At 39.5% G+C, this 27429-nt stretch overlaps 1 non-coding gene across 1 annotated transcript; it reads right to left on the bottom strand.

Moving 5' to 3' along the window:
- Positions 1 to 18989: 18989 nt before the first annotated feature.
- trnaa-ugc (transfer RNA alanine (anticodon UGC)) lies at positions 18990 to 19061 on the bottom strand. Its single transcript has one exon. It is a non-coding gene; the product is annotated as a tRNA-Ala (tRNA).
- Between the last annotated feature and the right edge of the window lie 8368 nt (positions 19062 to 27429).

The raw sequence follows: 27429 nt of genomic DNA, 5'->3' as shown, positions 1-27429 counted from the left end.
GAGTTTCTTCTCACATCAGAAATGATAATCAAGTGATGTAATGGGAGATGCTACGAACCTAAGAAATGATGCTACAGTGTTGTAGTAAGAGTTGCAACTAATGTCAAAATGATGCTAAAGTGATGTAATGAGAGTTGCTAATAACCTCAAAATGATGCTACAGTGATGTAGTAAGAGTTGCTTATGACATCAAAATGATGCTACAGTGATGTGGTGAGAGTTGATAGTAATTTCAAAATCATGCCAAAGTGATGTAAAGAGAGTTGCTACTTACTTAAGAAATGATGCTACAGTGATGTGGTGAGAGTTGCTACGAACCTCAAAATGATGCTACAGTAATGTGGTGAGAGTTGCTACGAACCTCAAAATGATTCTACAGTGATGTAGTGAGAGTTGCTACGATCCTCAAAATGATGCTACAGTAATGTATTAGGTTGCTAAAAACCTCAAAATGATGCTACAGTGATGGAGTGAGAGTTGCTACGATCATCAAAATGATGCTACAGTAATGTATTAGGTTGACTAAAAACCTCAAAGTGATGCTCCAGTGATGCAGTAAGAGTTGCTTAAAACCTTAAAATGATGCCACAGTGATGTGGTGAGAGTTGCTACTAACCTAAGAAATGATGCCACAGCGATGGGGTGAGAGTTGCTACTAATCTCAAAATGATGCTAAAGTGATGCAGTAAGAGTTGCTTAAAACCTTAAAATGATGCTGACAGTCATGTAGTGAGAGTTGCTTAAAATCTCAAAATGATGCGACAGTGATGTGGTGAGAGTTGCTACTATCCTTCAAATGATGCTACAATGATGTAGTGAGAGTTGCTTAAAATCTCAAAATGATGTGACAGTGATGTGGTAATAGTTTCAAAAAACTCAAAATGATGCTCCAGTGATGTAGTCAGAGTTGCTACGAACCTCAAAATGATGCTGACAGTCATGAAGTGAGATTTGCTACTATCCTCAAAATGATGCTACAGTGATGTGGTGAGAATTGCTAAAAATCTCATAATGATGCGAAAGTGATGTGATGAGAGTTGCTCAAAACCTCAAATGATGCTGTCAGTAATGTAGTGAGAGTTGCTAAGAACCTCAAAATGATGCTCCAGTGATGTAGTGAGAGTTGCTACGAACCTCAAAATGATGCTGCAGTAATGTAGTAGGAGTGACTAAAAATCTAAAAATGATGCTGAAGTGATGGGGGGAGAGTTGCTAAAATCCTCAAAATGATGCTACAGGATGTAGTGAGAGTTGCCACGAACCTCAAAATGATGCTACAGTAATGTAGTGAGAGTTGCTACGAAGCTCAAAATGATGCAACAGTAATGTGGTAAGAGTTGCTTAAACCCTCAAAATGATGCTACAGTGATGTAGTGAGAGTTGCTACGGACCTGAAAATGATGCTCCAGTGATGCAGTAAGAGTTGCTTAAAACCTCAAAATGATTCTACAGTGATGTGGTGAGAGTTTCTTAAAATCTCAAAATGATGCGACAGTGATGTGGTAAGAGTTGCTACGATCCTCAAAATGATGCTACAGTAATGTATTAGGTTGCTAAAACCTCAAAATGATGCTACAGTGATGTAGTGAGAGTTGCTACGAACGTCAAAATGATGCTCCAGTGATGTGGTAAGAGTTGCTAAAAATCTCAAAATGATGCTGTGAGTAATGAAGTGAGAATTGCTACGAACCTCAATAATGCTACAGTAATGTTGTAAGTGTTGCTAAAAATCTCAAAATGATGCTAAAGTGATGTAGTGAGAGTTGCCACGAATCTCAAAATGATGCACCAGTAATGTAGTGAGAGTTGCTCCGAACCTAAAAATGATGCGACAGTAATGTGGGAAGAGTTGCTAAAAATCTCAAAATGATGCGAAAGTGATGCGGTGAGAGTTGAAAAAAAAAATCAAAATGATGCTGTCAGTAATGTAGTGAGAGTTGCTACGACCCTCAAAATGATGCTACAGTGATGTAGTGACAGTTGCTAAAAACCTCAAAATGATGCTACAGTGATACAGTGAGAGTTGCTACTCATCGAAGAAATGATGCGAAAGTGATGTAGTGAGAGTTGCTTCAAATCTCAAAATGATGCTCCAGTGATGTGGTGAGAGTTTCTTAAAATCTTGAAATGATGCGACAGTGATATGGTGAGAGTTGCTACTATCCTCCAAATGATGCTACAGTGATGTTGTGAGAGTTGCTTAAAATCTCAAAATGATGCGACAGTGATGTGGTAAGTGTTGCTAAACACCTCAAAATGATGCTGACAGTAATGTGGTGAGAGTTGCTACGAACCTCAAAATGATGCTCCAGTGATGTGGTGAGAGTTGCTTCTATCCTCCAAATGATGCTACAGTGATGTAGTGAGAGTTGCTTAAAATCTCAAATGATGCTACAGTGATGTAGTGAGAGTTGCTACGGACCTCAAAATGATGCTCCAGTGATGCAGTAAGAGTTGCTTAAAACCTCAAAATGATGCTGACAGTCATGTAGTGAGAGTTGTTAAGAACCTCAAAATGATGCTACAGTGATGTGGTGAGAGTTGATAGTAATTTCAAAATCATGCCAAAGTGATGTAATGAGAGTTGCTACTTACTTAAGAAATGATGCTACAGTGATGTGGTGAGAGTTGCTACTAACCTCAAAATGATGGTGACAGTCATGTAGTGAGACTTGCTGCTAACCTTAAAATGATGCTGACAGTGATGTCGTGAGAGTTTCTTCGAACCTCAAAATGATGCTACAGTGATGTAATGAGAGTTGCTAAAAACCTAAGAAATGATGCCACTGTGATGTAGTGATAGTTGCTACTAATCTCAAAATGATGCTAAAGTGATGTTGTGACAGTTGCTATGTACCTAAGAAATGATGCTACAGTGATGTGGTGAGAGTTGTTACCGACCTCAAAATGATGCTAGAGTGATGTGGTGAGAGTTGCTACGAATCTCAAAATTATGCTAAAGTGATGTTGTGAAAGTTGCTATGTACCTAAGAAATGATGCTACAGTGATGTGGTGAGAGTTGTTACCGACCTCAAAATGATGCTAGAGTGATGTCGTGAGAGTTGCTACTAACCTAAAAATGATGCTTACAGTGATGTCGTGAGAGTTGCTACTATCCTCAAAATGATGCTGAAAGTGATGAAGTGAGAGTTGCTACAAACCTCAAAATGATGGTGACAGTCATGTAGTGAGAGTTGCTACGAACCTCAAAATGATGCTACAGTAATGTGGTGAGAGTTGCTTAAAACCTCAAAATGATGCTACAGTGATGTAGTGAGAGTTGCTACGGACCTGAAAATGATGCTCCAGTGATGCAGTAAGAGTTTCTTAAAATCTCAAAATGATGCGACAGTGATGTGGTAAGAGTTGCGAAAGATCTCAAAATGATGTTGACAGTAATGAAGTGAGAGTTGCTAAAAATCTCAAAATGATGCTAAAGTGATCTTGTGAGAGTTGCTACTAACCTAAGAAATGATGCTACAGTGATGTGGTGAGAGTTGCTACTAACCTCAAAATGATGCTACAGTAATGTGGTGAGAGTTGCTACGAACCTCAAAATGATTCTACAGTGATGTAGTGAGAGTTGCTACGATCCTCAAAATGATGCTACAGTAATGTATTAGGTTGCTACTAATCTCAAAATGATGCTAAAGTGATGTTGTGACAGTTGCTACTAACCTAAGAAATGATGCTACAGTGATGTGGTGAGAGTTGCTACGAACCTCAAAATGATGCTACAGTAATGTGGTGAGAGTTGCTACGAACCTCAAAATGATTCTACTGTGATGTAGTGAGAGTTGCTACGATCCTCAAAATGATGCTACAGTAATGTATTAGGTTGCTAAATCCTCAAAATGATGCTACAGTGATGTAGTGAGAGTTGCTACGATCCTCAAAATGATGCTACAGTAATGTATTAGGTTGACTAAAAACCTCAAAATGATGCTCCAGTGATGCAGTAAGAGTTGCTTAAAACCTTTAAAAATGATGCTGACAGTCATGTAGTGAGAGTTGCTACTATCCTCCAAATGATGCTACAGTGATGTCGTGAGAGTTGCTAAAAATCTCAAAATGATGTGACAGTGATGTGGTAATAGTTTAAAAAAAAACTCAAAATGATGCTCCAGTGATGTAGTAAGAGTTGCTACGAACCTCAAAATGATGCTGACAGTCATGAAGAGAGATTTGCTACTATCCTCAAAATGATGCTACAGTGATGTAGGAAGAGTTGCTAAAAACCTCAAAATGATGCTGCAGTGATGTAGTGAGAGTTGCTACTAATCTAAGAAATGATGCTAAAGTGATGTGGTGAGAGTTGCTTCAAATCTCAAAATGATGCTCCACTGATGCAGTAAGAGTTGCTTAAAACCTTAAAATGATGCCACAGTGATGTGGTGAGAGTTGCTATTAACCTAAAAAATGATGCTACAGTCATGTAGTGAGAGTTGCTAAAAACCTCAAAATGATGCTGACAGTGATGTAATGAGAGTTGCTACTAACCTAAGAAATGATGCCACAGTGATGGGGTGAGAGTTGCTACTAATCTCAAAATGATGCTAAAGTGATGTAATGAGAGTTGCTACTAACCTAAGAAATGATGCTACAGTGATGTGGTGAGAGTTGCTACTAACCTCAAAATGATGGTGACAGTCATGTAGTGAGACTTGCTGCTAACCTTAAAATGATGCTGACAGTGATGTCGTGAGAGTTTCTTTGAACCTCAAAATGATGCTACAGTGATGTAATGAGAGTTGCGACAAACCTAAGAAATGATGCCACAGTGATGTAGTGATAGTTGCTAAAAACCTAAAAATGAGGCTCCAGTAATGTCGTGAGAGTTGCTACTATCCTCAAAATGATGCTAAAGTTATATGGTGAGAGTTGCTACTAATCTCAAAATGATGCTGAAAGTGATGTCGTGAGAGTTTCTACGAACCTCAAAATGATGCCACAGTGATGTAGTGATAGTTGCTAAAAACCTAAAAATGAGGCTCCAGTAATGTCGTGAGAGTTGCTACTATCCTCAAAATGATGCTAAAGTTATATGGTGAGAGTTGCTACTAATCTCAAAATGATGCTGAAAGTGATGTCGTGAGAGTTTCTACGAACCTCAAAATGATGCTACAGTGATGTGGTGAGAGTTGCTACAAACCTAAGAAATGATGCCACTGTGATGTAGTGATAGTTGCAACTAATCTCAAAATGATGCTAAAGTGATGTTGTGAGAGTTGCTATGTACCTAAGAAATGATGCTACAGTGATGTGGTGAGAATTGTTACCGACCTCAAAATGATGCTAGAGTGATGTGGTGAGAGTTGCTACGAATCTCAAAATGATGCTAAAGTGATGTTGTGAAAGTTGCTATGTACCTAAGAAATGATGCTACAGTGATGTGGTGAGAGTTGTTACCGACCTCAAAATGATGCAAGAGTGATGTCGTGAGAGTTGCTACTAACCTAAAAATGATGCTTACAGTGATGTCGTGAGAGTTGCTACTATCCTCAAAATGATGCTGAAAGTGATGAAGTGAGAGTTGCTACAAACCTCAAAATGATGAGGACAGTCATGTAGTGAGAGTTGCTACGAAACTCAAAATGATGCTACAGTAATGTGGTGAGAGTTGCTTAAAACCTCAAAATGATGCTACAGTGATGTAGTGAGAGTTGCTACGGACCTGAAAATGATGCTCCAGTGATGCAGTAAGAGTTTCTTAAAATCTCAAAATGATGCGACAGTGATGTGGTAAGAGTTGCGAAAGACCTCAAAATGATGTTGACAGTAATGAAGTGAGAGTTGCTAAAAATCTCAAAATGATGCTAAAGTGATCTTGTGAGAGTTGCTACTAACCTAAGAAATGATGCTACAGTGATGTGGTGAGAGTTGCGACTAACCTCAAAATGATGCTACAGTAATGTGGTGAGAGTTGCTACGAACCTCAAAATGATTCTACAGTGATGTAGTGAGAGTTGCTACGATCCTCAAAATGATGCTACAGTAATGTATTAGGTTGCTAAAAACCTCAAAATGATGCTACAGTGATGTAGTGAGAGTTGCTACTAACCTAAGAAATGATGCTACAGTGATGTGGTGAGAGTTGCTACGAACCTCAAAATGATGCTACAGTAATGTGGTGAGAGTTGCTACGAACCTCAAAATGATTCTACTGTGATGTAGTGAGAGTTGCTACGATCCTCAAAATGATGCTACAGTAATGTATTAGGTTGCTAAAAACCTCAAAATGATGCTACAGTGATGTAGTGAGAGTTGCTACGATCCTCAAAATGATGCTACAGTAATGTATTAGGTTGACTAAAAACCTCAAAATGATGCTCCAGTGATGCAGTAAGAGTTGCTTAAAACCTTTAAAAATGATGCTGACAGTCATGTAGTGAGAGTTGCTACTATCCTCCAAATGATGCTACAGTGATGTCGTGAGAGTTGCTAAAAATCTCAAAATGATGTGACAGTGATGTGGTAATAGTTTTAAAAAAAACTCAAAATGATGCTCCAGTGATGTAGTAAGAGTTGCTACGAACCTCAAAATGATGCTGACAGTCATGAAGAGAGATTTGCTACTATCCTCAAAATGATGCTACAGTGATGTAGGAAGAGTTGCTAAAAACCTCAAAATGATGCTGCAGTGATGTAGTGAGAGTTGCTACTAATCTAAGAAATGATGCTAAAGTGATGTGGTGAGAGTTGCTTCAAATCTCAAAATGATGCTCCACTGATGCAGTAAGAGTTGCTTAAAACCTTAAAATGATGCCACAGTGATGTGGTGAGAGTTGCTATTAACCTAAAAAATGATGCTACAGTCATGTAGTGAGAGTTGCTAAAAACCTCAAAATGATGCTGACAGTGATGTAATGAGAGTTGCTACTAACCTAAGAAATGATGCCACAGTGATGTAATGAGAGTTGCTACTAATCTCAAAATGATGCTAAAGTGATGTAATGAGAGTTGCTACTAACCTAAGAAATGATGCTACAGTGATGTGGTGAGAGTTGCTACTAACCTCAAAATGATGGTGACAGTCATGTAGTGAGACTTGCTGCTAACCTTAAAATGATGCTGACAGTGATGTCGTGAGAGTTTCTTTGAACCTCAAAATGATGCTACAGTGATGTAATGAGAGTTGCGACAAACCTAAGAAATGATGCCACAGTGATGTAGTGATAGTTGCTAAAAACCTAAAAATGAGGCTCCAGTAATGTCGTGAGAGTTGCTACTATCCTCAAAATGATGCTAAAGTTATATGGTGAGAGTTGCTACTAATCTCAAAATGATGCTGAAAGTGATGTCGTGAGAGTTTCTACGAACCTCAAAATGATGCTACAGTGATGTGGTGAGAGTTGCTACAAACCTAAGAAATGATGCCACTGTGATGTAGTGATAGTTGCAACTAATCTCAAAATGATGCTAAAGTGATGTTGTGAGAGTTGCTATGTACCTAAGAAATGATGCTACAGTGATGTGGTGAGAATTGTTACCGACCTCAAAATGATGCTAGAGTGATGTGGTGAGAGTTGCTACTAATCTCAAAATGATGCGAAAGTGATGTTGTGAAAGTTGCTATGTATCTAAGAAATGATGCTACAGTGATGTGGTGAGAGTTGTTACCGACCTCAAAATGATGCAAGAGTGATGTCGTGAGAGTTGCTACTATCCTCAAAATGATGCTGAAAGTGATGAAGTGAGAGTTGCTACAAACCTCAAAATGATGAGGACAGTCATGTAGTGAGAGTTGCTACGAACCTCAAAATGATGCTACAGTAATGTGGTGAGAGTTGCTTAAAACCTCAAAATGATGCTACAGTGATGTAGTGAGAGTTGCTACGGACCTGAAAATGATGCTCCAGTGATGCAGTAAGAGTTGCTTAAAACCTCAAAATGATGCTACAGTGATGTGGTGAGAGTTTCTTAAAATCTCAAAATGATGCGACAGTGATGTGGTAAGAGTTGCGAAAGACCTCAAAATGATGCTGACAGTAATGTGGTGAGAGTTGCTAAAAATCTCAAAATGATGCTAAAGTGATATCGTGAGAGTTGCTACGAACCTCAAAATGATGCTCCAGTGATGTGGTGAGAGTTGCTACTATCCTCCAAATGATGCTACAGTGATGTAGTGAGAGTTGCTTAAAATCTCAAATGATGCAACAGTGATGTAGTGAGAGTTGCTACGATCCTCAAAATGATGCTACAGTAATGTATTAGGTTGCTAAAACCTCAAAATGATGCTACAGTGATGTAGTGAGAGCTGCTACGAACGTCAAAATGATGCTCCAGTGATGTAGTAAGAGTTCCTTAAAACCTTAAAATGATGCTGACAGTCATGTAGTGAGAGTTGCTACTATCCTCAAAATGATGCTAAAGTGATGTGATGAGAGTTGCTAAAAATCTCAAAATGATGCTGTAAGTAATGAAGTGAGACTTGCTACGAACCTCAATAATGCTACAGTAATGTTGTAAGTGTTGCTAAAAATCTCAAAATGATGCTAAAGTGATGTGGTGAGAGTTGCTAAAATCCTCAAAATGATGCTACAGTGATGTAGTGAGAGTTGCCACGAACCTCAAAATGATGCACCAGTAATGTAGTGAGAGTTGCTCCAAACCTCAAAATGATGCGACAGTAATGTGGAAAGAGTTGCTAAAAATCTCAAAGTGATGCTAAAGTGATGTGGTGAAAGTTGAAAAAAAAAATCTAAATGATGCTGTCAGTAATGTAGTGAGAGTTGCTACGACCCTCAAAATGATGCTACAGTGATGTAGTGAGAGTTGCTAAAAACCTCAAAATGATGCTACAGTGATACAGTGAGAGTTGCTACTCATCGAAGAAATGATGCTAAAGTGATGTAGTGAGAGTTGCTTCATATCTCAAAATGATGCTCCAGTGATGTGGTGAGAGTTTCTACTATCCTCCAAATGATGCTACAGTGATGTAGTGAGAGTTGCTTAAAATCTCAAATGATGCTACAGTGATGTAATGAGAGTTGCTACGGACCTCAAAATGATGCTCCAGTGATGCAGTAAGAGTTGCTTAAAACCTCAAAATGATGCTGACAGTCATGTAGTGAGAGTTGTTAAGAACCTCAAAATGATGCTACAGTGATGTGGTGAGAGTTGATAGTAATTTCAAAATCATGCCAAAGTGATGTAATGAGAGTTGCTACTTACTTAAGAAATGATGCTACAGTGATGTGGTGAGAGTTGCTACGAACCTCAAAATGATGCTAAAGTAATGTGGTGAGAGTTGCTACGAACCTCAAAATGATTCTACAGTGATGTAGTGAGAGTTGCTACGATCCTCAAAATGATGCTACAGTAATGTATTAGGTTGCTAAAAACCTCAAAATGATGCTACAGTGATGTAGTGAGAGTTGCTACGATCCTCAAAATGATGCTACAGTAATGTATTCGGTTGACTAAAAACCTCAAAATGATGCTCCAGTGATGCAGTAAGAGTTGCTTAAAACCTTTAAAAATGATGCTGACAGTCATGTAGTGAGAGTTGCTACTATCCTCCAAATGATGCTACAGTGATGTCGTGAGAGTTGCTAAAAATCTCAAAATGATGTGACAAGGATGTGGTAATAGTTTCAAAAAACTCAAAATGATGCTCCAGTGATGTAGTAAGAGTTGCTACGAACCTCAAAATGATGCTGACAGTCATGAAGTGAGATTTGCTACTATCCTCAAAATGATGCTACAGTGATGTAGGAAGAGATGCTAAAAACCTCAAAATGATGCTGCAGTGATGTAGTGAGAGTTGCTACTAATCTAAGAAATGATGCTACAGTGATGTGGTGAGAGTTGCTACTAACCTCAAAATGATGGTGACAGTCATGTAGTGAGACTTGCTGCTAACCTTAAAATGATGCTGACAGTGATGTCGTGAGAGTTTCTTCGAACCTCAAAATGATGCTACAGTGATGTAATGAGAGTTGCTAAAAACCTAAGAAATGATGCCACTGTGATGTAGTGATAGTTGCTACTAATCTCAAAATGATGCTAAAGTGATGTTGTGACAGTTGCTATGTACCTAAGAAATGATGCTACAGTGATGTGGTGAGAGTTGTTACCGACCTCAAAATGATGCTAGAGTGATGTGGTGAGAGTTGCTACTAACCTAAAAATGATGCTTACAGTGATGTCGTGAGAGTTGCTACTATCCTCAAAATGATGCTGAAAGTGATGAAGTGAGAGTTGCTACAAACCTCAAAATGATGGTGACAGTCATGTAGTGAGAGTTGCTACGAACCTCAAAATGATGCAACAGTAATGTGGTGAGAGTTGCTTAAAACCTCAAAATGATGCTCCAGTGATGTAGTGAGAGTTGCTACGGACCTGAAAATGATGCTCCAGTGATGCAGTAAGAGTTGCTTAAAACCTCAAAATGATGCTACAGTGATGTGGTGAGAGTTTCTTAAAATCTCAAAATGATGCGACAGTGATGTGGTAAGAGTTGCGAAAGACCTCAAATTGATGCTGACAGTAATGTGGTGAGAGTTGCTAAAAATCTCAAAATGATGCTAAAGTGATATAGTGAGAGTTGCTACTAACCTAAGAAATGATGGTACAGTGATGTGGTGAGAGTTGCTACGAACCTCAAAATGATGCTACAGTAATGTGGTGAGAGTTGCTACGAACCTCAAAATGATTCTACAGTGATGTAGTGAGAGTTGCTACGATCCTCAAAATGATGCTACAGTAATGTATTAGGTTGCTAAAAACCTCAAAATGATGCTACAGTGATGTAGTGACAGTTGCTACGATCCTCAAAATGATGCTACAGTAATGTATTAGGTTGACTAAAAACCTCAAAATGATGCTCCAGTGATGCAGTAAGAGTTGCTTAAAACCTTTAAAAATGATGCTGACAGTCATGTAGTGAGAGTTGCTACTATCCTCCAAATGATGCTACAGTGATGTCGTGAGAGTTGCTAAAAATCTCAAAATGATGCTCCAGTGATGTAGTAAGAGTTGCTACGAACCTCAAAATGATGCTGACAGTCATGAAGTGAGATTTGCTACTTTCCTCAAAATGATGCTACAGTGATGTAGGAAGAGTTGCTAAAAACCTCAAAATGATGCTGCAGTGATGTAGTGAGAGTTGCTACTAATCAAAGAAATGATGCGAAAGTGATGTGGTGAGAGTTGCTTCAAATCTCAAAATGATGCTCCAGTGATGCAGTAAGAGTTGCTTAAAACCTTAAAATGATGCCACAGTGATGTGGTGAGAGTTGCTATTAACCTAAAAAATTATGCTACAGTCATGTAGTGAGAGTTGCTAAAAACCTCAAAATGATGCTGACAGTGATGTAATGAGAGTTGCTACTAACCTAAGAAATGATGCCACAGTGATGTAATGAGAGTTGCTACTGACCTAAGAAATGATGCTACAGTGATGTGGTGAGAGTTGCTACTAACCTCAAAATGATGGTGACAGTCATGTAGTGAGAGTTGCTGCTAACCTTAAAATGATGCTGACAGTCATGTAGTGAGAGTTTCTTTGAACCTCAAAATTATGCTTCAGTGATGTAATGAGAGTTGCTACAAACCTAAGAATTGATGCCACAGTGATGTAGTGATAGTTGCTAAAAACCTAAAAATGAGGCTCCAGTAATGTCGTGAGAGTTGCTACTATCCTCAAAATGATGCTAAAGTAATATGGTTAGAGTTTCTACTAATCTCAAAATGATGCTGAATGTGATGTCGTGAGAGTTTCTACGAACCTCAAAATGATGCTACAGTGATGTAATGGGAGTTGCTACAAACCTAAGAAATGATGCCACTGTGATGTAGTGATAGTTGCTACTAATCTCAAAATGATGCTAAAGTGATGTTGTGAGAGTTGCTATGTACCTAAGAAATGATGCGACAGTGATGTGGTGAGAGTTGTGACCGACCTCAAAATGATGCGAGAGTGATGTGGTGAGAGTTGCTACTAATCTCAAAATGATGCGAAAGTGATGTTGTGAAAGTTGCTATGTATCTAAGAAATGATGCTACAGTGATGTGGTGAGAGTTGTTACCGACCTCAAAATGATGCTAGAGTGATGTCGTGAGAGTTGCTACTAACCTAAAAATGATGCTTACAGTGATGTCGTGAGAGTTGCTACTATCCTCAAAATGATGCTGAAAGTGATGAAGTGAGAGTTGCTTAAAACCTCAAAATGATGCTACAGTGATGCAGTGAGAGTTGCTACGGACCTGAAAATGATACTCCAGTGATGCAGTAAGAGTTGCTTAAAACCTCAAAATGATGCTACAGTGATGTGGTGAGAGTTTCTTAAAATCTCAAAATGATGCGACAGTAATGTGGTGAGAGTTGCTAAAAATCTCAAAATGATGCTAAAGTGATATAGTGAGAGTTGCTACGAACCTCAAAATGATGCTCCAGTGATGTGGTGAGAGTTGCTACTATCCTCCAAATGATGCGACAGTAATGTGGTAAGAGTTGCTAAAAATCTCAAAATGATGCTAAAGTGATGTGGTGAGAGTTGAAAAAAAAAATCAAAATGATGCTGTCAGTAATGTAGTGAGAGTTGCTACGACCCTCAAAATGATGCTACAGTGATGTAGTGAGAGTTGCTTCAAATCTCAAAATGATGCGACAGTGATGTAGTGAGAGTTGCTTAAAATCTCAAATGATGCTTCAGTGATGTAGTGAGAGTTGCTACGGACCTCAAAATGATGCTCCAGTGATGCAGTAAGAGTTGCTAAAAACCTCAAAATGATGCTACAGTGATACAATGAGAGTTGCTACTCATCTAAGAAATGATGCTAAAGTGATGTAGTGAGAGTTGCTTAAAACCTCAAAATGATGCTGACAGTAATGTAGTGAGAGTTGTTAAGAACCTCAAAATGATGCTACAGTGATGTGGTGAGAGTTGATAGTAATTTCAAAATCATGCCAAAGTGATGTAGTGAGAGTTGCTACGATCCTCAAAATGATGCTACAGTAATGTATTAGGTTGCTAAAAACCTCAAAATGATGCTACAGTGATGTAGTGAGAGTTGCTACGATCCTCAAAATGATGCTACAGTAATGTATTAGGTTGACTAAAAACCTCAAAATGATGCTCCAGTGATGCAGTAAGAGTTGCTTAAAACCTTTAAAAATGATGCTGACAGTCATGTAGTGAGAGTTGCTACTATCCTCCAAATGATGCTACAGTGATGTCGTGAGAGTTGCTAAAAATCTCAAAATGATGCTCCAGTGATGTAGTAAGAGTTGCTACGAACCTCAAAATGATGCTGACAGTCATGAAGTGAGATTTGCTACTATCCTCAAAATGATGCTACAGTGATGTAGGAAGAGTTGCTAAAAACCTCAAAATGATGCTGCAGTGATGTAGTGAGAGTTGCTACTAATCTAAGAAATGATGCTACAGTGATGTGGTGAGAGTTGCTTCAAATCTCAAAATGATGCTCCAGTGATGCAGTAAGAGTTGCTTAAAACCTTAAAATGATGCCACAGTGATGTGGTGAGAGTTGCTAAAAACCTCAGAATGATGCTGACAGTGATGTAATGAGAGTTGCTACTAACCTAAGAAATGATGCCACAGTGATGGGGTGAGAGTTGCTAAAAACCTCAAAATGATGCTAAAGTGATGTAATGAGAGTTGCTACTAACCTAAGAAATGATGCTACAGTGATGTGGTGAGAGTTGCTACTAACCTCAAAATGATGGTGACAGTCATGTAGTGAGACTTGCTGCTAACCTTAAAATGATGCTGACAGTGATGTCGTGAGTTTCTTTGAACCTCAAAATGATGCTACAGTGATGTAATGAGAGTTGCGACAAACCTAAGAAATGATGCCACAGTGATGTAGTGATAGTTGCTAAAAACCTAAAAATGAGGCTCCAGTAATGTCGTGAGAGTTGCTACTATCCTCAAAATGATGCTAAAGTAACATGGTGAGAGTTGCTACTAATCTCAAAATGATGCTACAGTGATGTCGTGAGAGTTTCTACGAACCTCAAAATGAGGCTCCACTGATGTAATGAGAGTTGCTACTAACCTAAGAAATGATGCTACAGTAATGTAGTGAGAGTTACTACTAAATTAAAAATGATGGTGACAGTCATGTAGTGAGACTTGCTACTAACCTTAAAATTATGCTGACAGTGATGTCGTGAGAGTTTCTACTATCCTCAAAATGATGCTACACTGATGTGGTGAGAGTTGCTACGAACCTAAAAATGATGCTACAGTGATGTAATGAGAGTTGCTACTAACCTAAGAAATGATGCTACAGTGATGTCGTGAGAGTTGCTCCAAACCTAAAAAATGATGGTGACCGTCATGTAGTGAGAGTTGCTAAAAACCTCAAAAGGATACTGACAGTAATGTAGTATCCTTGCTAAAAACCTGAAATTGATGCTACAGTGATGTAATGAGAGTTGCTATGAACCTAAGAAATGATGCTACAGTGATGTGGTGAGAGTTGCTACTATCCTCCAAATGATGCTGACAGTCATGTGAGCTTCATCAAGACCCAGGCCACTATTTGTGGTCATGCATCATTGTGGCTGACCAATGGTCCAACTTCATCAGTCAGTCAGTCAGAGACATTAGCATTTGTCGGCCTGGCCTGCTGCCAAAGACTAACTCTGCTATAGTTGATTTACCTGTGCAGCCATGTCACGCTCCTCTCGGCCACCTCCACGGTCAGACGCCAGGTTAAACCAGCCAATGGCGTAAGAATCACTCTCAGAATCTGAAGCGCTCGTAGCTGCAGGGTTTTTCCACACAGCTTCTGTTGAGAGACAAAGTCCATCGCTTGATTAACTCTCACCAACAGAAATGTGCAGTTTTCCACTCAGGACAGCTGCTGCATGCTGCTGTTTGTAAAAAGAAGGTCCAGTGGATCCGTTCAGTTCTACATTATTCAGCAGAGAGATGTCACCATTGAATAATGACCATATTTCCTAAAATTATAGCTCAACCACAGAGGGACCAGGCTACTAGAATGACCTCTGTTTACTAGAAGTGCTTCTCCTATGGTGGTGAACTCCTCAGCTGTCAGTGGAGTCAAATCTGTCTGAGAGAGGCCAGAGGTTCCCACACTGGTTCCCTCTCATCATGCAGCCCTGACAGCTGTGTGTGCTGTTCCAGCGTGTTGGCACCTCACTGATGAGTTTCAGGGTTGGCCCCCCCATCTGTTGCTGCACCTGAGCCAGCTTCTCCTTGGCTGTAGTGCTGATCTGAAGGATGTGACAGTGTTCCTGGCTTTGTGTCTGATGATGGAAGTGGGGATCTGATCACAGGATTTTCTGACTCCTAGATTCAGACGATGTGCAGTGCAGACTGAGTGGTGAATTTGGAGCTGTCTAGTGGATGCTGTCATGTTTGGTGCTGCGTCGCTCACAAGACACTTGACTTTGTTGGTGATGGCCCAGTCCTCCATCATGCCTCTTTGGACTGGGGCCAAACTGTCAGCAGGGTGACTTTGTGGAAAGTCTTGCACTCCCAACACATTCATTCTCACGAATGCAGTGACAGGTCAGAGCCAAGGGAGCCTCCATGTCCACAGATGTCCACATGGCAGCTGGACTTCCTTTTTCACTCCTTCCCGTTCCTCCTGGTACTTTTTGGCCACCGTTTGTTTGATGGTCTGAAAATGACACCCAGAGTAAATCAATACATTGAAATTCAAGATGAAATAAACTGGAGATATCAACGACTGCTTTAGATCATTTCCACACAAACCTTCCTGGTTGGCAAACATATGAGGCTCAAGGACCTGAACCAGTTCCCTGAACCCTTCCCTCTCAACAGTGCTGAGGGGCTGGCAGTCCTTCAGGATCAAATTCAGCAGAGCCTCATCCAGCATCTGCTTCCTGGAAGCTGGATGGTTAAAGATGAAGGAGAGAAGAAATGAATAGGAATTAATGATCAATGAAGCAACTGTGAGTCAGTTGGAGAGTGGCTGTATACCTGAGTTCATCCTGGTGGATCTGGGACTTCATTCTCATGCCTGGCCCCATCATGCCTCAGCACTGAAGAGGTGCTTTTGTTGAGATGAGACGCTTCTGTCCAACAAATGAGACATTCAACCTGCAGAAAAGAACATGAGTACTCAGCTAAAAGTTCCTTTCTTCATGGTCACTGGTGTTTCTTAGTCTTAGACCACCAGGTTTCCAATGAGGTGTATCGGATACGTTGTTGTGTGCCGCTGAAATCCGTCCAATTCCGGCGTTGTTTCCTCATGAAATATGTTTGCCTTAAAGCTCATTAAAGTGTTGAACCACAATATCGTTCAACATAACTGAGTCAACTTCAAGATAACCTACTTCTACATTCCAGTCCCGGCTGCTCCTGTTCTGCTGCAGTCCAGAAAACAACAACCCGATACAATTGGCGCTCCTTCCCACAGCTCCGGCCCGGATCCGCATGGTTCCGCTGACTGACTGTGAGACGCGCTCCCTCCAGAGTGGCACAGCCCGATGGGGGTCCTTATCTGGCACGGGGGCGTAAAACAGGTGAGATAGAAAGGCCTGGTTTATTCTGCGTCGAGGGAACGCGTTGCTCTGCAATACACCGCCAAGCCGCTAGGGGGTGTGGCTTTGTCTTTGTATTGTTTACGGGGCTCTTGTCGGATTCCTCGGTTTTCTTCCGGTCACAGACAACAATTGTTGGCCATTTGTCAGTCTTTGTAGTGCCGCGAAGAGGCGTTGTAGAGGTGGTCGTACTTGAGCACCTCCTCGATAATCCTTTCTTCAGCTTGGTCCATTTTTTCTTGGAGCCTTCACCACAGAAACTTTGAAAATGGCGGTGTTGTGCTGCGACTGAACCGGAAATGACGTTTTGGGCGGACCAATCACAGTCCTCGACGTTGACGTCACCACGCGTCGACGCGATGCGTAAGCAGGATTTTTTGGAGGCGCGTTTCAGGCTACGGCGGAGGTATGAATACTACTCGACACAGAAGCATAAATCAGGCTTAAATCAGGCTTTATAGTCCAACAGGAAGTTAGCATGTCAGGGATGAGACACGCTTATCGTCCAACAGGAAGTTAGCATGTCAGGGATGAGACACGCTTATCGTCCAACAGGAAGCTAGCATGTCAGGGATGAGACACGCTTATCGTCCAACAGGAAGTTAGCATGTCAGGGATGAGACACGCTTATCGTCCAACAGGAAGTTAGCATGTCAGGGATGAGACACGCTTATCGTCCAACAGGAAGTTAGCATGTCAGGGATGAGACACCCTGATAGTCCAACAGGAAGTTAGCATGGAAGAAGCTGGGAAGAAGCCTGATGATGTCAGAGTTGTGTTCAGTGGCTCCTGCTGGGTCCATTTCTGACAAATGGGCTCCAAAGAGTTCACTGTTTCAAAGGCTCAGAGAAAGCAGCACATCATGGTGGTCAGGAGACGAGGTGGCCGAGTGGTTAAGGTGATGGACTGCTGATCCATTGAGCTCTGCAGGCATGGGTTCCAATCCCATCCTCGTCGTAGGAGACTTTGGTTTCTGCTCCTAGATTCTGGAACGACTCTGAAGTGTGAGGCTTTTCAAGAGGAGATCCTGCAGCACCAGAGAGCTTTAAAGGTTTGTTCCACCAAAATACTTTCTAATTTATAGTTTTAAAGGTTCATTCCACCAAAATACTTTCTAATTTATAGTTTTAAAGGTTCATTCCACCAAAATACTGCTTTCTGTCCAACTTCTCAGTTTTAAAGGTTCCTTCAGTTGAGGGCTCCTGGTTCTGTGTGAGGGGTTGAGGGTCGATATGGGATGATGAGGAAGATTTCATGTCCCGATGGTCCTGCTAAAGTAACTGAGAGTCATGATATCAAACAATGTCACCAAAATACGCTTGAACTCTTAAAATGGCAATAAAATCTACTGGAATCGTTTTACCACAAACACTTTTATTGTGTTTTTGTGAGCATCATTTTTCAAACATTATAACATAAACTTTAAAAAGGGTCCATTCACTAACACTCTTACTTGAAGGTAGTCACTGATGTCAGTAAATAGCTGATAAAGATTTGTGTTCATGTTTTAATTCTCTACTCTGACCTGTGCTGAGACACTGGACCAGAGAGGAAGACCTGCTCAGCCTCCTGCATGGACCAGTTCTGCAGCTCAGTGATGACGACGAGGGATTCAGCATTGAGTTCATTTTAAACTTTTTGGAGGAAACAACTGTAAATTAACCAGCAGTTACTGGTGATGCTTCACAGTTTCCAAGCTCAAACGGCCTCCTGCTTGTTGGACTCACAATTTTCAAAAAATGGAGACATCAAAAGTCAAATCATGTTTTTGTTTGGTTTTGTTTTTTACTGGAGGAAAACTTCAAATTGTGATGATGTGTCTGACTTAGAAACTGAACCCCCAAAAATCAAAAAGTCTCCTTCTTCTGTGCCGTGATCTCTGAGCTGATCATGATTGATCTCATCAATAATCCTTGGCAGCCGACCAGTCACACACAGCCCCCCCCCCCCACACACACACTGAGACATGCAGCAGCTCACAGTAACTGCCTCAGTCACACAGCAGATAGACTCCTTTCTATAACAAGATAAGCAGTAGAAAATGGATGGAAGTGATGATGAACTGATGAACAGGTGATTTGTCCAAAAGTCAACATCAGATTCATTTCCAATCTGTGGAAGCAGTTTCATCTTGAGGTTCCAGGTAAGAACAGCCAGCTGTGGGCTGACACACATCTCTTCAGGAGCACTTTTATGCTCCAAACTTGCCAGGTTGAATTGTGTCTGTATTCTGAGGGCAGCAGGAGGACGGAGGACTGAGGACACACACATTTGGAACTGAGAGCAGCTGTGTGTGGGATTTCCCCAGCAAAGATAAAACCAGCTCCTTCATACTGACGATGAAGGCTCACAGTCACACTGACCCTGCTACAAATACTTTGATATGCAACAGACTGGTTTCTCTTCTGGTAGTTAGTTATCAACTGTTGTCACATTTATGGATCAATTGAGCTGATAAGATGAAGGCTCCAAAGGACCAGCTGGAGATGCCGGGGATTGAACCCGGGTCCTCACACATGCAAAGCATGTGCTCTACCACTGAGCTACACCCCCTCTGTCAGAGTCACTGTTTAACTGATGCAGCAACATAAACACAGACACAACATTTTTCTTCTTCATTTTAGGGATAAAAAGGAAGTCAGCCTGTGATCTCAAAGGCTCTGTGATCTCAGGAGTTTCACTGTGATGTCAGCCCACACAGCCTTAGACCACAGAGGCAAGTCAGGCTCCAGGAAGCTGAGGCTGCTCCGTTCTCAGTCCAATCCAGAGTGAAGGTTTCCCTCTCAGAAGCTTTCCAATCCAGCCCAGATCCTCTCTGACTAGCAGGAGTCTTTGACGAATAAATAATCATGATATTGAACGTCTGCTCATCCTCAGAATGAAGTAAAAGTATTTGTGTTCCTAAAATAATCTCCAGATGCTAAGATCAATTATTAACATTGATTGACAGCTCTAAACTGAGCCACCATCACTATACAGTTGCAACTGAAATATTTAGAAATATTTCAAGGAAGCAGCAGGCCCTCATCCGCCTGAGGTATATCAGGTGGAGAGAATTGAATTCGGAATTGAATATGAATTCGGAAGAATTGATAATGAATTTAAAATGATGCTAACAGTAATGTAGTGATACTTGCTAATCAACTCAGTGATGCTTACAGTAATGTAGTAAGTGTTTCGAATAAACTCAAAGTGATGCTGACAGTCATGTAGTAAGAGTTGCTACGAACCTCAAAATAATGCGACAGTGATGTTGTGAGAATTGCTCATGAACTCAAAATGATGCTAACACTAATTTAGTGATAGTTGCTAATAAACTCAAAGTGATGCTGACAGTAATGTAGTAAGAGTTGCTACGAACCTTAAAATAATGCAACAATAATGTAGTAAGAGTCGCTAGGAACCTCAAAATATTTCGACAGTGATGTCAGAAGAATTGCTAATGAACTCAAGATGATGCTAACAGTAATGGAGTGATAGTTGCTAATAAACTCAGTGATGCTGACAGTAATGTAGTAAGAGTTTTGAACAACTTCAAAGTGATGCTGACAGTCATTTAGTAAGAGTTGCTAATGAACTCAATTCAATGCTACAGTGATGTCGTGAGAATTGCTCATGAACTCAAAATGATGCTAACACTAATTTAGTGATAGTTGCTAATAAACTCAAAGTGATGCTGACAGTGATGTAGTAAGAGTTGCTACGAACCTTAAAAAAATGCAACAATAATGTAGTAAGTGTTGCTACGAACCTCAAAATAATGCGACAGTAATGTAGTAAAAATTGCTACGAACCTCAAAATATTTCGACAGTGATGTCAGAAGAATTGCTAATGAACTCAAAATGATGCTAAAAGTAATTTAGTGATAGTTGCTAATAAACTCAGTGATGCTTGCAGTAATGTAGTAAGTGTTTCGAATAACCTCAAAGTGATGCTGACAGTCATGTAGTAAGAGTTGCTACGAACCTCAATATAATGCGACAGTAATGTAGTAAAAGTTGCTACGAACCTCAAAATATTGCGACAGTGATGTCGGAAGAATTGCTAATGAACTCAAGATGATGCTAACAATAATGTAGTGATAGTTGCTAAGAAACTCAGTGATGCTTACAGGAATGTAGTAAGTGTTTCCAACAACCTAAAAGTGATGCTGACAGTCATTTAGTAAGAGTTGCCAATGAACTCAATTCAATGCTACAGTGATGTCGTGAGAATTGCTCATAAACTCAAAATGATGCTAACACTAATTTAGTGATAGTTGCTAATAAACTCAAAGTGATGCTGACAGTAATGTAGTAAGAGTTGCTACGAACATTAAAATAATGCAACAATAATGTAGTAAGAGTTGCTACGAACCTCAAAATAATGTGACAGTGATGTCGGAAGAATTGCTAATGATCTCAAAATGATGCGACAGTGATGTAGTGATAGTTGCTAATGAACTCAAAATGATGCTAACAGTAATGGAGTGAACATTTCGAATAACCTCAAAGTGATGCTGACAGTCATGTAGTGAGAGTTGCTACGAACCTCAAAATAATGCGACAGTAATGTAGTAAAAATTGCTACGAACCTCAAAATATTTCGACAGTGATGTCAGAAGAATTGCTAATGAACTCAAGATGATGCTAACAGTAATGGAGTGACAGTTGCTAATCAACTCAGTGATGCTTAGAGTAATGTAGTAAGTGTTTCGAACAACCTCAAAGTGATGCCGACAGTCATGTAGTAAGAGTTGCTTCTAACCTCAAAATGATGCTAACAGTAATGTAGTGATAGTTGCTAATCAACTCAGTGATGCTGACAGTGATGTAGTAAGTGTTTCGAACAACCTCAAAGTGATGCTGACAGTAATGTAGTAAGAGTTGCTACGAACCTAAAAATAATGCGACAGTGATGTCAGAAGAATTGCTAAAGATCTCAAAATGATGCGACAGTGATGTCAGAAGAATTGGTAATGATCGCAAAATGATGCTAACAGTAATGCAGTGAACGTTTCGAATAACCTCAAAGTGATGCTGACAGTCATGTAGTAAGAGTTGCTACGAACCTCAATATAATGCGACAGTAATGTAGTAAAAGTTGCTACGAACCTCAAAATATTGCGACAGTGATGTCGGAAGAATTGCTAATGAACTCAAGATGATGCTAACAATAATGTAGTGATAGTTGCTAAGAAACTCAGTGATGCTTACAGGAATGTAGTAAGTGTTTCCAACAACCTAAAAGTGATGCTGACAGTCATTTAGTAAGAGTTGCCAATGAACTCAATTCAATGCTACAGTGATGTCGTGAGAATTGCTCATAAACTCAAAATGGTGCTAACACTAATTTAGTGATAGTTGCTAATAAACTCAAAGTGATGCTGACAGTAATGTAGTAAGAGTTGCTACGAACATTAAAATAATGCAACAATAATGTAGTAAGAGTTGCTACGAACCTCAAAATAATGTGACAGTGATGTCGGAAGAATTGCTAATGATCTCAAAATGATGCGACAGTGATGTAGTGATAGTTGCTAATGAACTCAAAATGATGCTAACAGTAATGGAGTGAACATTTCGAATAACCTCAAAGTGATGCTGACAGTCATGTAGTGAGAGTTGCTACGAACCTCAAAATAATGCGACAGTAATGTAGTAAAAATTGCTACGAACCTCAAAATATTTCGACAGTGATGTCAGAAGAATTGCTAATGAACTCAAGATGATGCTAACAGTAATGGAGTGACAGTTGCTAATCAACTCAGTGATGCTTAGAGTAATGTAGTAAGTGTTTCGAACAACCTCAAAGTGATGCCGACAGTCATGTAGTAAGAGTTGCTTCTAACCTCAAAATGATGCTAACAGTAATGTAGTGATAGTTGCTAATCAACTCAGTGATGCTGACAGCGATGTAGTAAGTGTTTCGAACAACCTCAAAGTGATGCTGACAGTAATGTAGTAAGAGTTGCTACGAACCTAAAAATAATGCGACAGTGATGTCAGAAGAATTGCTAAAGATCTCAAAATGATGCGACAGTGATGTCAGAAGAATTGGTAATGATCGCAAAATGATGCTAACAGTAATGCAGTGAACGTTTCGAATAACCTCAAAGTGATGCCGACAGTAATGTAGTAAGAGTTGCTACGAACCTTAAAATAATGCAGCAATAATGTCGTAAGAGTTGCCACGAAACTCAATATAATGCGACAGTAATGTCGGAAGAATTGCTAATGAACTTAAAATGATGCTAACAGTAATGTAGTAAGTGTTTCGAACAACCTCAAAGTGATGGTGACAGTCATGTAGTAAGAGTTGCTACGAACCTCAAAATAATGCGACAGTGATGTCAGAGGAATTGCTAAAGATCTCAAAATGATGCGACAGTGATTTAGTAAGAATTGCTAATGAACTCAAAATGATGCAAACAGTAATGGAGTGAACGTTTCGAATAACCTCAAAGTGATGCTGACAGTCATGTAGTAAGAGTTGCTGCGAACCTAAAAAGAATTCGACAGTGATGTCGGAAGAATTGCTAATGATCTGAAAATGATGCGACAGTGATGTAGTAAGAATTGCTAATGAACTGAAAATGATGCTAACAGTAATGGTGTGAAACTTTCGAATAACCTCAAAGTGATGCTGACAGTCATGTAGTAAGTGTTGCTACAAACCTCAAAATAATGCGAAAGAAATGTCGTAAAAGTTGCTACGAACCTCAAAATATTGCGACAGTGACGTCGGAAGAATTGCTAATGAACTCAAGAAGATGCTAACAGTAATGTCGTGATAGTTGCTAAGAAACTCAGTGATGCTTACAGTAATGTAGTAAGAGTTTCGAACAACCTCAAAGTGATGCTGACAGTCATTTAGTAAGAGTTGCTACTAACCTCAAAATAATGCGACAGTGATGTCAGAAGAATTGCTAAAGATCTCAAAATGATGCGACAGTGATGTCAGAAAAATTGCTAATGAACTCAATTCAATGCTACAGTGATGTCGTGAGAATTGCTCATAAACTCAAAATGATGCTAACAGTAATGTAGTGATAGTTGCTAATAAACTCAAAATGATGCTAACAGTAATGTAGTGATAGTTGCTAATCAAGTCAGTGATACTTACAGTAATGTAGTAAGTGCTTTGAACAACCTCAAAGTGATGCTGACAGTCATGTAGTAAGAGTTGCTACGAACCTCAAAATAATGCGACAGTGATGTCAGAAGAATTGCTAAAGATCTCAAAATGATGCGACAGTGATGTCAGAAAAATTGCTAATGAACTCAAAATGATGCTAACAGTAATGTAGTGATAGATGCTAATAAACTCAGTGATGCTTACAGTAATGTAGGAAGTGTTTCGAACAACCTCAAAGTGATGATGACAGTCATGTAGTAAGAGTTGCTTTGAACCTCAAAATAATGCGAAAGTGATGTCAGAAGAATTGGTCATGATCTCAAACTGATGGGACAGTGATGTCGTAAGAATTGCTAATGAACTCAACATGATGCTAAAGGTAATGTAGTAAGTGTTTCGAAAAACCTCAAAGTGATGCTGACAGTCATGTACTAAGAGTTGCTACGAACCTCAAAATGATGCGACAGTGATGGAGTAAGAATTGCTAATGAACTCAAAATGATGCTAACAGTAATGGAGTGAAACTTTCGAATAACCTCAAAGTGATGCTGACAGTCATGTCGTAAGTGTTGCTACAAACCTCAAAATAATGCGACAGTAATGTAGTAAAAGTTGCTACGAACCTCAAAATATTGCGACAGTGATGTCGGAAGAATTGCTAATGAACTCAAAATGATGCTAACAGTAATGTAGTGATAGTTGCTAATAAACTCAAAGTGATGCTGACAGTAATGTAGTAAGAGTTGCTAGGAACCTTAAAATAATGCAACAATAATGTAGTAAGAGTTGCTACGAACCTTAAAATAATGCAACAATAATTTAGTAAGAGTTGCTACGAACCTCAAAATAATGCGACAGTGATGTCAGAAGAATTGCTAAAGATCTCAAAATGATGCGACAGTGATGTCAGAAGAATTGGTAATGATCGCAAAATGATGCTAACAGTAATGGAGTGAACGTTTCGAATAACCTCAAAGTGATGCTGACAGTAATGTAGTAAGAGTTGCTACGAACCTCAAAATAATGCAACAGTAATGTAGTAAAAGTTGCTACGAACCTAAAAATATTGCGACAGTGATGTCGGAAGAATTGCGAATGAACTCAAGATGATGCGAACAGTAATGTAGTGATAGTTGCTAATCAAGTCAGTGATGCTTACAGTAATGTAGTAAGTGCATCGAACAACCTCAAAGTGATGCTGACAGTCATGTAGTAAGAGTTGCTACGAACCTCAAAATAATGCGACAGTGATGTCAGAAGAATTGCAAAAGATCTCAAAATGATGGGACAGTGATGTCGTAAGAATTGCTAATGGACTCAACATGATGCTAAAGGTAATGTAGTAAGTGTTTCGAAAAACCTCAAAGTGATGCTGACAGTCATGTACTAAGAGTTGCTACGAACCTCAAAATGATGCGACAGTGATGTCGGAAGAATTGCTAATGAACTTAAAATGATGCTAACAGTAATGTAGTGATAGTTGCTAATCAAGTCAGTGATGCTTACAGTAATGTAGTAAGTGTTTCGAATAACCTCAAAAGTGATGGTGAAAGTCATGTAGGAAGAGTTGCTACGAACCTCAAAATAATGCGACAGTGATGTCAGAAGAATTGCTAAAGATCTCAAAATCATGCGACAGTGATGTAGTAAGAATTGCTCATGAACACAAAATGATGCTAACAGTAATGGAGTGAACGTTTCGAATAACCTCAAAGTGATGCTGACAGTCTTGTAGTAAGAGTTGCTACGAACCTCAAAATAATGCGACAGTAATGTCGTAAAAGTTGCTACGAACCTCAAAATATTGCGACAGTGATGTCGGAGGAATTGCTAATGAACTCAAGATGATGCTAACAATAATGTTGTGATAGTTGCTAAGAAACTCAGTGATGCTTAAAGTAATGTAGTAAGAGTTTCGAACAACCTCAAAGTGATGCTGACAGTCATTTAGTAAGAGTTGCTAATGAACTCAATTCAATGCTACAGTGATGTCGTGAGAATTGCTCATAAACTCAAAATGATGCTAACAGTAATGTAGTGATAGTTGCTAATAAACTCAAAGTGATGCTGACAGCAATGTAGTAAGAGTTGCTACGAACCTTAAAATAATGCAACAATAATGTAGTAAGAGTTGCTATGAACCTCAAAATATTGCGACAGTGATGTCGGAAGAATTGCTAATGAACTCAAGATGATGCTAACAGTAATGGAGTGAAACTTTCGAATAACCTCAAAGTGATGCTGACAGTCATGTAGTAAAAGTTGCAACGAACCTCAAAATATTGCGACAGTGATGTCGGAAGAATTGCTAATGAACTCAAAATGATGCTAACAGTAATGTAGTGATAGTCGCTAATCAAGTCAGTGATGCTTAGAGTCATGTAGTAAGTGTTTCGAATAACCTCAAAGTGATGCTGAGAGTCATGTACTAAGAGTTGCTACGAACCTCAAAATAATGCGACAGTAATGTAGTAAAAGTCGCTACGAACCTCAAAATATTGCGACAGTGATGTCAGAAGAATTGCTAATGAACTTAAAATGATGCTAACAGTAATGTAGTGATAGTTGCTACGAACCTCAATATAATGCGACAGTAATGTAGAAAAAGTCGCTACGAACCTAAAAAATATTGCGACAGTGATGTCGGAAGAATTGCTAATGAACTTAAAATGATGCTAACAGTAATGTAGTAAGTGTTTCGAACAACCTCAAAGTGATGGTGACAGTCATGTAGTAAGAGTTGCTACGAACCTCAAAATAATGCGACAGTGATGTCAGAAGAATTGCTAAAGATCTCAAAATGATGCGACAGTGATTTAGTATGAATTGCTAATGAACTCAAAATGATGCAAACAGTAATGGAGTGAACGTTTCGAATAACCTCAAAGTGATGCTGACAGTCATGTACAAAGAGTTGCTCCGAACCTAAAAAGAATTCGACAGTGATGTCGGAAGAATTGCTAATGATCTGAAAATGATGCGACAGTGATGTAGTAAGAATTGCTAATGAACTGAAAATGATGCTAAAAGTAATGGAGTGAAACTTTCGAATAACCTCAAAGTGATGCTGACAGTCATGTAGTAAGTGTTGCTACAGACCTCAAAATAATGCGAAAGAAATGTAGTAAAAGTTGCTACGAATCTCAAAATATTGCGACAGTGATGTCGGAAGAATTGCTAATGAACTCAAGAAGATGCTAACAGTAATGTCGTGATAGTTGCTAAGAAACTCAGTGATGCTTACAGTAATGTAGTAATAGTTTCGAACAACCTCAAAGTGATGCTGACAGTCATTTAGTAAGAGTTGCTAATGAACTCAATTCAATGCTACAGTGATGTCGTGAGAATTGCTCATGAACTCAAAATGATGCTAACAGTAATGTAGTGATAGTTGCTTCTAACCTCAAAATGATGCTAACAGTAATGTAGTGATAGTTGCTAATCAACTCAGTGATGCTGACAGCGATGTAGTAAGTGTTTCGAACAACCTCAAAGTGATGCTGACAGTAATGTAGTAAGAGTTGCTACGAACCTAAAAATAATGCGACAGTGATGTCAGAAGAATTGCTAAAGATCTCAAAATGATGCGACAGTGATGTCAGAAGAATTGGTAATGATCGCAAAATGATGCTAACAGTAATGCAGTGAACGTTTCGAATAACCTCAAAGTGATGCCGACAGTAATGTAGTAAGAGTTGCTACGAACCTTAAAATAATGCAGCAATAATGTCGTAAGAGTTGCCACGAAACTCAATATAATGCGACAGTAATGTCGGAAGAATTGCTAATGAACTTAAAATGATG

Source organism: Aulostomus chinensis, chromosome 1 (genome assembly GCF_037954235.1).
Source record: "Aulostomus chinensis isolate RoL2024-O1b breed Wild chromosome 1, RoL_Achi_v1.0, whole genome shotgun sequence".
NCBI lineage: Eukaryota > Metazoa > Chordata > Actinopteri > Syngnathiformes > Aulostomidae > Aulostomus > Aulostomus chinensis.
This window is presented reverse-complemented; position numbering and strand designations above follow the sequence as displayed.